Source organism: Paramormyrops kingsleyae, chromosome 24, assembly GCF_048594095.1.
Source record: "Paramormyrops kingsleyae isolate MSU_618 chromosome 24, PKINGS_0.4, whole genome shotgun sequence".
NCBI classification, from domain to species: Eukaryota; Metazoa; Chordata; class Actinopteri; order Osteoglossiformes; family Mormyridae; genus Paramormyrops; species Paramormyrops kingsleyae.
Window position 1 is genome coordinate 22,936,348 of NC_132820.1, and position 10,970 is coordinate 22,947,317.

Here is a 10,970-nt window from a genome sequence, read left to right on the forward strand (position 1 = left end):
TCTTTCATGACAGCACTGGCAACTAACCAAGTGTCTAACTAGTGTAGACCTGAATAATACAGCACATGAAATGACACTTGTTAAACTCACCTCAACATGCATTTTACAGTCGTTTAAACCGTCATGAGCAATGCTGAAATCACTGTTGCTAACAGTACAGCACGCAACACTGTCATTATTTTCATCCTTATTAAACATGGATACACTTTCTGAAGTGAAATGCGTTTTATACTTCTGTTTTTTGGGGCACTCTCCGTCTGTCATGATGCTCCACTGAACCGATAACTTCGGTCCTCGAGAAGTTAAATAGAAGCCCGCCCACATTTAAATCTGATTGGCTTATTTTGCTAAGTAAACCAATCAGGATGCTGTCTGTCTAGCACGGGCTACAGGCACACACGCAGGGATCAACACATATATGCACGTTCTCTCTTTCTCTCTCTCTCTCGCTCATTCTGTCGTACGCGCGGGTCTCTCGAGTGCGCGATGCACACACTACTGTCTCGCATGCATGCTCTTGTTTACTTCCTCTTCTTTCCGGGATATTTTATTCAATTTGCGGGTATCAGGGAGTCGAAATTGTGCAGGGTTATATAAGTACTGTGAAGCTGTCGTTATCCAGTTAAATGTTTAAAAATATGTATTATTTTATCATATTTTATGTATACTTTAAGCTTATTCACAGGTCTCTCCTGCATTCATCTTACCGTCCGTCCATGCCTACTTCAATGTAAAATCAGACAGATTGCTTAACTTGCAGCTGTCCAATTACGCGTACATATTTTATTGCTGCAGATAATTATTAAATTAAGGTAGGTAATACAACGCTGAAGGTTAGATGTATAGTACGATTACATATGTACAACATGTGGTCATTTCAGTCAGACAAACGTTTAAAATGGAAAACCAGCTTTCCGTTTTTACCGGCAATTTCCATAGCACGTCTTAGTCGAAGTACTACACTGCCATCTATTGGACAAGTCAGGTTACTGAATCGTGAAATGTGTCTGTACTAAAATGGATAATATCTTCAGTCATGTTTTCTTTTAGGACCACTACAAGAGGATTATCAGTATGAAGGTTTATCAATAAAAATAATTTATTAAACTAAATATTACAGGGCTCTCCCTGAAAATAAGACGCTCTTAGCTTCCAAAGGCAAGGACACATTCTAGTGATTTTCCAGGAGACTGGACCTAACTAACCTGGGGCCTTATTAAAAAAAACAATCAATCAATTCATGTTGAAGCTCACAAGGTGTGGAGAACAAGAAACACAAGTAAGGGAGAAAGGCAAGGTGCAAAGCATACACAAGCAGTGTAACGACATATCAGTTACAATGTATGATTAAAAATACATCATTTCTCACAGTATGAATAGTGGCCCGTTGCTCCTACTATAGCCTCACGCCTCCAGGGTCATGGGTTCAATCTGCACCCCTGCTGTAATAAACAGTGACATTATTACAGTAACATACTGTTTAAAATAGTACAATACTGTAGAAAAAACTCTTTCTGGGCAATATTTATGAGAACCTTGTCGATAAAATACTGTAATGTACTGTAATTCTGTACATGAACTGGAAAAAAATAAACTGTAGAATTTACTCAGATTGAATGATGTAACAATTTGCACTCACTTTTTTGGGTTGACTTTATACCAATTCTAAGAAACATTTTAAATAAATTAAGCTATAGTCTACCCACTGTCACAGTACTATCCTATAAGATTTACTCAAATCAATATTTCAATATTAATATTAATAAATTTTAATATTAACATTAATTAATATTTCAAATCAATATTTGTACTCACTCGTTTGGGTAAATTGGGATATTACTTTTTATGAGTAAAGTAAACCCAAGTTTAGCAAATAACATACCTAATGTATTTAAAGGGCCCTTTTCAGCATTCAACGCAAAGTGATACCAGGTTTGAAACAAGGGTCTTTGCCAGCATGGCCTGATACAGTTTTCTGTCCCTTTGGGAGTAAAGGTCTTTGCTCAAGAGCTCATTAATATGGCTATTCTGCCAAGACTGGGCTTTTCTGCAGCTGTGGTATATTTCACCCACCGTCATGAAGGAAACTCTCCCAAATACTGATCTTGCAAGATGTTCTCTGTTGAGATAAAAAAAAAATGGAATAGCTGTGATTGCTCATGTAATGCTTTTTGGGGTGATGTATTTGTTAATGTAAGGCCATTTTGATTACCCACACTTGGCCTTGTAGCCTTATATTTGCAGAAAAGAGCCTGAGCTGTATGTATATGTATATTTGCATAGCATGACATGGTACTGCCTTTGATGTAGTAGATTTTTAATTCACTGTTATGATGTTGAATAGGACAAGTGCATAAATCCCCAAATATATTGGCTACCACAGCTAAAACGGATCTTGGTGGGGTGTGTTGGTTCGTGCTCCATGGAGTGATCTTGGGTGGGTGGCTAAGATTGGATGTACATAGAATAAAAAACCTCAATGTCTTCTAACATCCCCACCATAAGAAAACACATTAAGTCCTGCTCATACTAATTCTGGTATCTAAACCATCAGCTTTTCAGGACTCTTTGGCAATTATACATCTCAAAACACACAAAGCCAACTGATACAGAGCAATCAGTTTAAACAACCAAAGGAATCCTGAAGTAAAACAAGCAATGATATGTGGTGGAGACTAATATCTGTGGCATTCCATTCTCAACTGCAGTGGGATTCTAAATATTATGTAAACATGGATATCCAAAAAGTAAACCTAATTAAAATCGAAATATTAAATGAGCAGAATGATTAAATTTGTTGTTCTATCCCAATGTAGGAATTATTAGCTCAAATAAATTTTAATATTCTCCACCAATATGTTTGAATTAATTAAAGTTTAATGAATTATTATTTAATGCTGATTATTAATCAATTGTTATGCCGAATGGTCGGCTCCTCCAAACTCAATTGCGGCATCCCTGTGAGTCTGTTAATGTGAGACTTAAATGGGATTCACTAATTACCAGTATCGCTTAGTAACCTGGGTTAGAAGGCTCGTCCAGCGAGCTGCATCACCAGGTAATGTACACGATTGGTAGCGAAGCTTCCCTCACGGCCAATGAGAGAGAGTCTCGCGATGTTTCAGGCGAGTTTGAGGTTCAGAGCGTGTAGCAAGATCACACAGAGGCAGGAACTTAGTGTGAGTACTCAATGACGGAGGCTGAAGTTGTGTAAAAGACATGCATTTATTCCTAACTAACACTACAACTAACATAAGACAGACATTACACCTAACACAAACAACAAACACGAAATAACGGAATAAAACAAACGATGTAATTATGAAAATGCAATGACCGGATTTAAATGAGTAACCTTAAATGGGAAATACTGTTCTGCAAAGCAAGCATAGTTTGTGGAAACACGACCCTAAAGTCTTATAGCAGGTTAAACAGAACAGCTTAAGTTGTTAGAATGAAAGGAAGTTGGTTTACTTGGTTGAAGAGTGGGGGGGGTCTTGGCAGTTGATGGCAGAGCTGCTGAGCTGATGGCACTCAGGAAGGTGCGGCGTTTGGAGCAGTGGAGTGGAGTCCCTTTAGATTCTCTCTCCTGGTGAAGCTTTGTCTTGGGTGCTGTTCTCTGTTCAGCTAGGCCTTCACCGGAGGGCTTCTTGTGGGCTTCTCTCCTCCTGGACTGATGTTCTCCTTCGGGCTGGCGGTTATTCTCTGCGCTGGCTGGCGGTTGTTCTGCTCGCCTTTGTTCTGAGGTGCCAGGATTTTATGCTGTAAAGTTCATGAATAGGAATGACCAGGAATTCGACTCCTGGCCCAATGGCTGGCCATCCATTTGGCGGGCTTTCGGAAGGGGGTCTGTATCAGTCCTTTTGAGATTTATGGCCCGACTGATTCTCCCTTTACTGATGATTTTCATTAAGCTGTTATAACTTTTGATACATCCACTTTTATGGTAATCACTGACCAGATTTGCAATCAGGGGTGATTAACAATCAGTTTGACACCAAACATGCCATACCAGCTTCACAGGTACATACCTCATACCCTCTGTATTAATTGATTAAACAATTAATTATTTTATCTATGTGACTGATTCACATCAGGATACAGGTGTTTTGGGTTGCACCTCAACAGATGTTACACTTTGTGCGGATATTACATCAAATATTCATATTACAAACAGCACATCTTATCCATAGATAGGCGTGGCCGTTAGTTTGTGGTAATATCAATATAAGTTGCACATCTGGAAACAACATATTTTGTTTGGTGTGGCTTATGCCAATTCATCTTCTCCAGAATGGATAAGATACACCTTAATTCAGTTCTTTTAACATAGCATGGTAGAAACAAAGAAACTTGGTGACTGTCCACCAAGATCAGATAAGGACCACAAAGGAATGTTGGAAGAGAAGGGAGGGGGTTTAACAAAGTTAGGACACATTGGTTACACTAATTTTCCAGATTCTTCTGGTATACCATGAGAACATATATACAATGGTAGCTATACCTATCTATTTATTTAAATTTATATGTGTTCAAGTACAAAGGGGTAAAATAGGTGATACTCCGTGAACATGGTTATAAGGGTGGCACACAAAACACTAAGATTGTCTAAGGACACATACAAACATAACGTATCTGTAGATTGAGACTAGTAGTCGTGAGTAAATCAATATACAGGGTATACAAAAGCCAAACTTAAATGAAATTTCCTTTAGGGTGTTCGTCTGTTGGGTGAGTGAGATGTAAGGCAGAGTGTATGTGGAGGGGGGTTGTGTGCCAAGTCAAGGGCAATAAAAGTTGGAGTACTGGCCTCCCTTGTTATCTGTGTGTATGTGTTCGTGTGTGTAACCCCCCTTTGGTGCCTCTCGTACCAGGCTCGGCCTTGTCTCAGGCCACCTGGAATTTAGGCCCTGTGATACGTGCATGTGTGATCCTACACCAAGTTGTGATTAAAAAGCAATGAGGCTGCCGCCCATTATATCTGCTCTAGGGAAATGCACTTCTGCGGCCACTAGGGGAGCTCTCACCTTCTCTCAGCCCTGCTAAATAATGTTGCATAGTCTAACAAGCTTTATAATCTGTGTCAATGAGCAGTGCCTTACCGGAAATGCTTTCCCTGGGAATTATTGTAAACATGTATCACGTATTATAGGAGAAATACTTGTAAATGAATTAGATTTATTAACTGGCTCCTGAAATTAGGAATTGTAAATGAACTGACCTTAATGAGTATTAATTAAATTAATTCAGAGACATTGCAGTTCATTCCACATGAAAAGTTACAACTTAAGCTAAATCCGCTTAAATCATTTAGAGCATAGTCATAGTAATCAATGAAACACCTATACACACACACACACACACATATCCTTATGGGGACTGCTCATTCATTTCTATGGGAAAAATGCTAATGCTAACTTAACCCCTACTCAGCTCTAACCATAAGCATAAGTAGGCAACCAAAATACAAGAGTTTTTGCATTTTTAGTTTTTTCATTGCAGTCACGGATTTTTATAAAATAGAGTTTTCCCTTATAGGGACCAGGACCAGCTACACCTGTACTATTACACAGGCTACATGTGAAGAATGCGAGACAAAAAAGAAGAGCATTTAGACAGCCAGAGAATGTTAACTGCCAGTTTAATTATATTTATTACAGAGCTTATTGAATTGTTCAGTGAAATAAATCCATCCATCCATCATCCATCCATCTAGCAAACGGGCTGGTAGCCTCTCCTCAGCAGCATATGGCACAAGGTTGGTGCTCACCCTGGACGGGAGGCCAACTCAAATGTAATAGTGAATACTGAAAATAGGACAGTGGTGCAAACAGGAGAGATGATTATTTATTAATTTGTTTGTAATTTGATTAATTAATCACTTAATTCACGTTCCACAGCCACTTGTCCCATGTAGGGTTACAGGTCACTGGAATATATACCTGAAAATAATGGGCGCAATGCAAGGAGGAACCCAGGAGGGGGTGGCAAACCCATCGCATGGCAGGGAATAACCCAGATGGGGACACCAGCCCTTTAGGAGTGCAGGGAATAAGCAGGGGGCGGTGCCAACCTATCACAGGGCAGGGAAAAAGCCAGGAGGGGGGTGCCAACCTATCACAGGGCAGAGAATCTCCCAGGAGGGGCGGCAGTCCATCACAAGGCATGGCAGTTCATTAGATCACAAAAACCTGCTTTGTCAGTTAGACTGCGAAAGGCATTCCTAAAACTCATTTAAAAATAATGAAAAATACTAGAGTAGCTGGTTGGATACAGAACAACAAATTAGGGTTATGAGCATCTCTCCGGGATCCACCCATCTATCTTCTAACCTCTCATCCTGGTGAGCGCTGTGGGGCCTGGAGCCTATCCCAAACAGGACAGGGCACGGGGATGGAGTACACCCTGGACAGGATGCCAGTCATACAGAGGACACATAGACACTAATACAGCCAACTGGACCACATCTACCTCTTCTAAAACATCCATATAGTTTCCTGTCTCTTTCTGACAGCTTTCACCATTTTTCTTTTGCTCCAGTTCTTTGTACTTTTTGAGGTCACAGGTTTTAGTATCAGTACATTTGCAATCTAGAGGAATGTTACCCTCCAACTATCAATTATTGTTTGTGGTCAAAATCACCCCATTTGTGTTGATTTGCACAAATTATAGTATAAATCGATATATTCCAGGTCAATTTTTAAAGTGATTTCAATAAAGGCCTGAAATATCATTATCGACCATCATGTGACCCCAAAAGCCGTTGGAAAGCCAGTAAGAGGCCCATATGATGCTTAGAGCTGAAAAAAGGACAATATGCTGTTTTTGTTAAAAATATCACAGTGCAGTTGTTTTAAAAATAAATCAATGGCTTTGCACAAATTTTTTTATGTGTTTTGTCTAATAAAAACCTGAAGTATCTGAACTTGAACCAATACTGAGCAAAATATCACCACTTACTTTTATGAATGTACGCATTATCTGTGATGTAGAATAAAACACTATGGCTCAAGAAAACAGTCCATTTCTGTATTTTAACAAGATAAATGTTAAAGTAAGAAAAGATGACAAAATATTTCAAACTACATTTTAGAACAGCAAAATCAAATATACTGTATACTGATAAAATTGCAAAAATATAAACATCAGTATATCAAACAAATAACACCAAAATCCCAAAGATGAATGAACACTGAACAATAACTAATCACAAACACTGCAAATGCTCTGCACAAGTGTGACAGAATGCAAGAAATGTAGATGTATGTGGTTTGCTAACATAACATACAAGTAGCACAAAGTGTGGTCGTCTTGCATCTGGTGATCCTGTGCGGGGACGTCATTCACAGAAAGCGTACAAAAATGGATGCTGATTTGTAAGTTGGGGCTTTTCTCCTCTATATGTGGGGAACCCCTGTTCAAACAGATGCAATTAACAGGAAACTTCTTCTAACTTAAGGTGTGAACTGCTTCATCTGAGAAAACTAGACTTAGGAAACAGGGAGCATCAGCGACAAGTCAATGACTGACATCTCATACAGCCATATTGCAAACTAATACACACATAATGAGGATACAACATGAAATGGTCTGGGGGAGGGGGAAACATTTCCACATGTAGGGGGATAGAGGCATTTAATTATTTACAGAAAATTCCGTGTAGCCAGTGTAGGAACCTGAGGTCAGTTTAACACAGATCACTGTCCGTGGTGCTGAAATCTCTACTTGATCGGCTGGTGCTGAATGAATAGGACGGCTGGCCAACATATCTCACTGTGTGATTCCACTGACTGGTACCTTCTAATGCATGGGATTTTTAACAATGAGGAAAATAATTTAAAAAAAAGTTATTACAGGAAACAATATTTACATGCCTGTAGCTTTCATCTCTCACGACAGGAAACCCAAAAACTATTACTTTGTCAGGGATCCGGGGCGCGAGAACGAGGCATGGTGCACAGAAAGGGTGGACGATCCACTGGCGGCTCCAAGAACAAAAAGGGGTTTATTAAATAAAACAGAAAACACTACAAACACAGCAAAAACCAAAAGGACCACGAGGGGTCAAAAACTAAAGGGGATAAATAAAGACTAAATAACAAAAACCTAATACACGTTGAACACTGAAAATCTCAAAACCATCAAACAACGACAATCAACAACACACAATCACAATCAATGAACCACTGGGGAACTGAACAGAAGCAGGAACTAAAATACTAAGGGGTAACGAGACTAACACAGGACAGGTGAGGCTAATTAACAAAGACCAGGGAAACAGGGCACAGGTGAAACTAATAAACTCAAAAGGAACTGATAACAGGGAAACTAAGAACTAACCAAGGAAACAGAAACTAACACTGGGGAATTACAGAAAAGGTAAAGACACAAGCAGGGGCACAAGGAACAAAACCAAATACAACGTCACCAGATACAGGAACTAGAAAAACTCAAATGAAACACTAGGGAGCAAAATACAAAGACAGAGGAGGTGGGACTCAAACACAGGACAGAAGGGTACACACAACTGGATGCTCAACACAAGACAGGCAACAGGGGAGAACAAAGACTAACATAAAGAACAGGATGACCAGCGACACCTGCTGGTCAAACGGGGAAGGGACAGAGTGGGACAACAGGAGGGGCTGACCCTGACAGAAATACAGTAAAACCGGTCTAAGTCGACACTCGCGGGACCAGCTTAAAAGTGACGACTTAGAGAATTGACGAGATACACCTAAGTCGACACTTCGGCGACTTATGTCTATCTCGCCGTTTTGCCGACTAGTAAATATAACACCATACCTCTACTACACCGCACTATACACGCGAGACTTAAGCCCAGGGAGCAACTAGTGCGATAGGTGGGGATTCCCCGTTTCTACATCGCCGTGGTGACAAGCAGGCGGCGGGAATGCAGCGATTGGGGTGTCGACTTACAGGTAGGAAAATCCATTCATTTGTGTTGTTTGGGATTTAGGTGACGACTAAGGGAATTTGACGACTTACAAGCGGCGATTTACACAAGGAATTTTAAAGGAAACATCATTAGGAAAAATCGGGACTTTTGCTTGAGCGTCGACTTGTGCACATTGACGAGTTACAAGATGGCGACTTAGACCAGTTTTACTGTACATTCATGTTATATCAAGTATATCACATACTCATTTAAAATCACAAAACACACCTGATTTAATCTCTATATTTTAATTATTTCAATAGTATTGCTTAATTACAGCAGTTAAACATTATCTGTATTACAATGGTACAGAAAAGTTGGGCTTTGGTTTCCTGAGAGAACTATGGCCTTGCCAGGATAGATGTCCTGTATGATTTGCGTTCTCTTTCATGCAATTATAGACACGTTTGTATTCATCTTCCTGGAGACCATCCATTCATTTCTGTGGTCAAAACACTTTTTTTAGATTTTTGATTGCAGTCACAGATTTTTTTAAAATTGAGTTTCCCTTTGGGGGACTGAAAAAGCTGGTCTCCACATCGTCAAAATTTCAGGTTTTATTGCATTGTGGGGACATTTGGTCCCCAAAATTTAATATATACATAATGCGCGCGCACACACACACACAAGTTGGTCTTCTTATCTAAATGGGGACTGTCCATTCATTTCTATGGGAAAAACCCTAATCCCAGTCACGACACCCTTAATCCCTACCCACCCCTAACCTTAACCATAAGTAACCAACCCAGATACAAGACTTTTGGCATTTTTACTTTTTTGATTGCATTCACAGATTTTTATAAAACTGACGTTATCCAAATGGGGACCTCAAAAGATGTCCCCAAAAGTAGGGAAATTTCAGGTTTTACTACACTTTGGGGACAGTTTGGTCCTCAAATGTGATCAATGCAAATCCACACACACACACACACACACGTTTGTATTCATTTCTTTGTTTGGACTCTCTATTCGGTTCTACGTGGAAAAACCCGAATCCCAACAATAACAACCTTTACCCCTCCAGCCTAACCTCAACCATAAGTAACTAGAAAAGATACAAGACTTTTGCCCCCCTTACAGCGCCATCCACCTGGCATTTCCCAGCTGGAGGCAAGGCACCGGAGCAGGGCAGTAGTGGGCAAAGTGTCTGATCTCTCCGCAGCTGCCATGGCTTTGCGCGTATAAGGTGCACGCTCTGTCCCTCTCTGCAGACGGAGCCCCCACATGCGCAGGTGCAGGTTTGGCATGAAGTGGCTGGCGACCGGCGTGATGTTGCAGACAGGGACAGGATTGCCTCAGTCCGCTCAGCCTCTGCCAAGGCCTTGGCAAGCATGGCCGGCGTCTGCAGCTACATGTGTTGGCACAACCGTTCCGGGTACCGGTGCCCTCAGCGGGGAGGCTTCTGCTCACTCTACCTGGTGGATCCATCGGGTTGCCCCAGGAAGGCACGCTGCCCGACTCCCGGGGTGCACATCCCACGCACTGGTGCTCCTGGCTGCCACTGTAGGAAGTCGTTGGGTCGTTGTATAGGAAGTGGTTGTAGTCTTCCAGGGAGGTTAGTTAAGAATATAAGAGGGGGGAGACAAAAAGCCCTAAGTACTAATAAGTGGGCAGTGTAAAAGGCCTACCCTTTGCTGTCTGTATTTAAATGCTAGGAGCAGTAGAAACAAAATTCATGATTTGAGGCCTTCATTTCATCAGACTCATGATATTATAGGACTAACAGAAATGTGGTTGAGTGACAATGATGGAGAAGAATATAATATGGATGGTTACATGTTGTTCTGTAGGGACCAGATAAGCAAGAAGGGAGGTGGTGTTGCAGAATATGTAAAAGAAAATTTGCAGGCAAGGGAGCTCACAGATAATAATAAACCTAGAGAAGCTACAGCACCCTCCACAATTATTGGCAGCCCTTGTAAATATTTTTAAAAAGGGTTAGAAAAAAATCTACCTTTTACTAAAATAGCTTCATCTAACACCGAAAAAATTAGAAAAATCCAACCTTTCA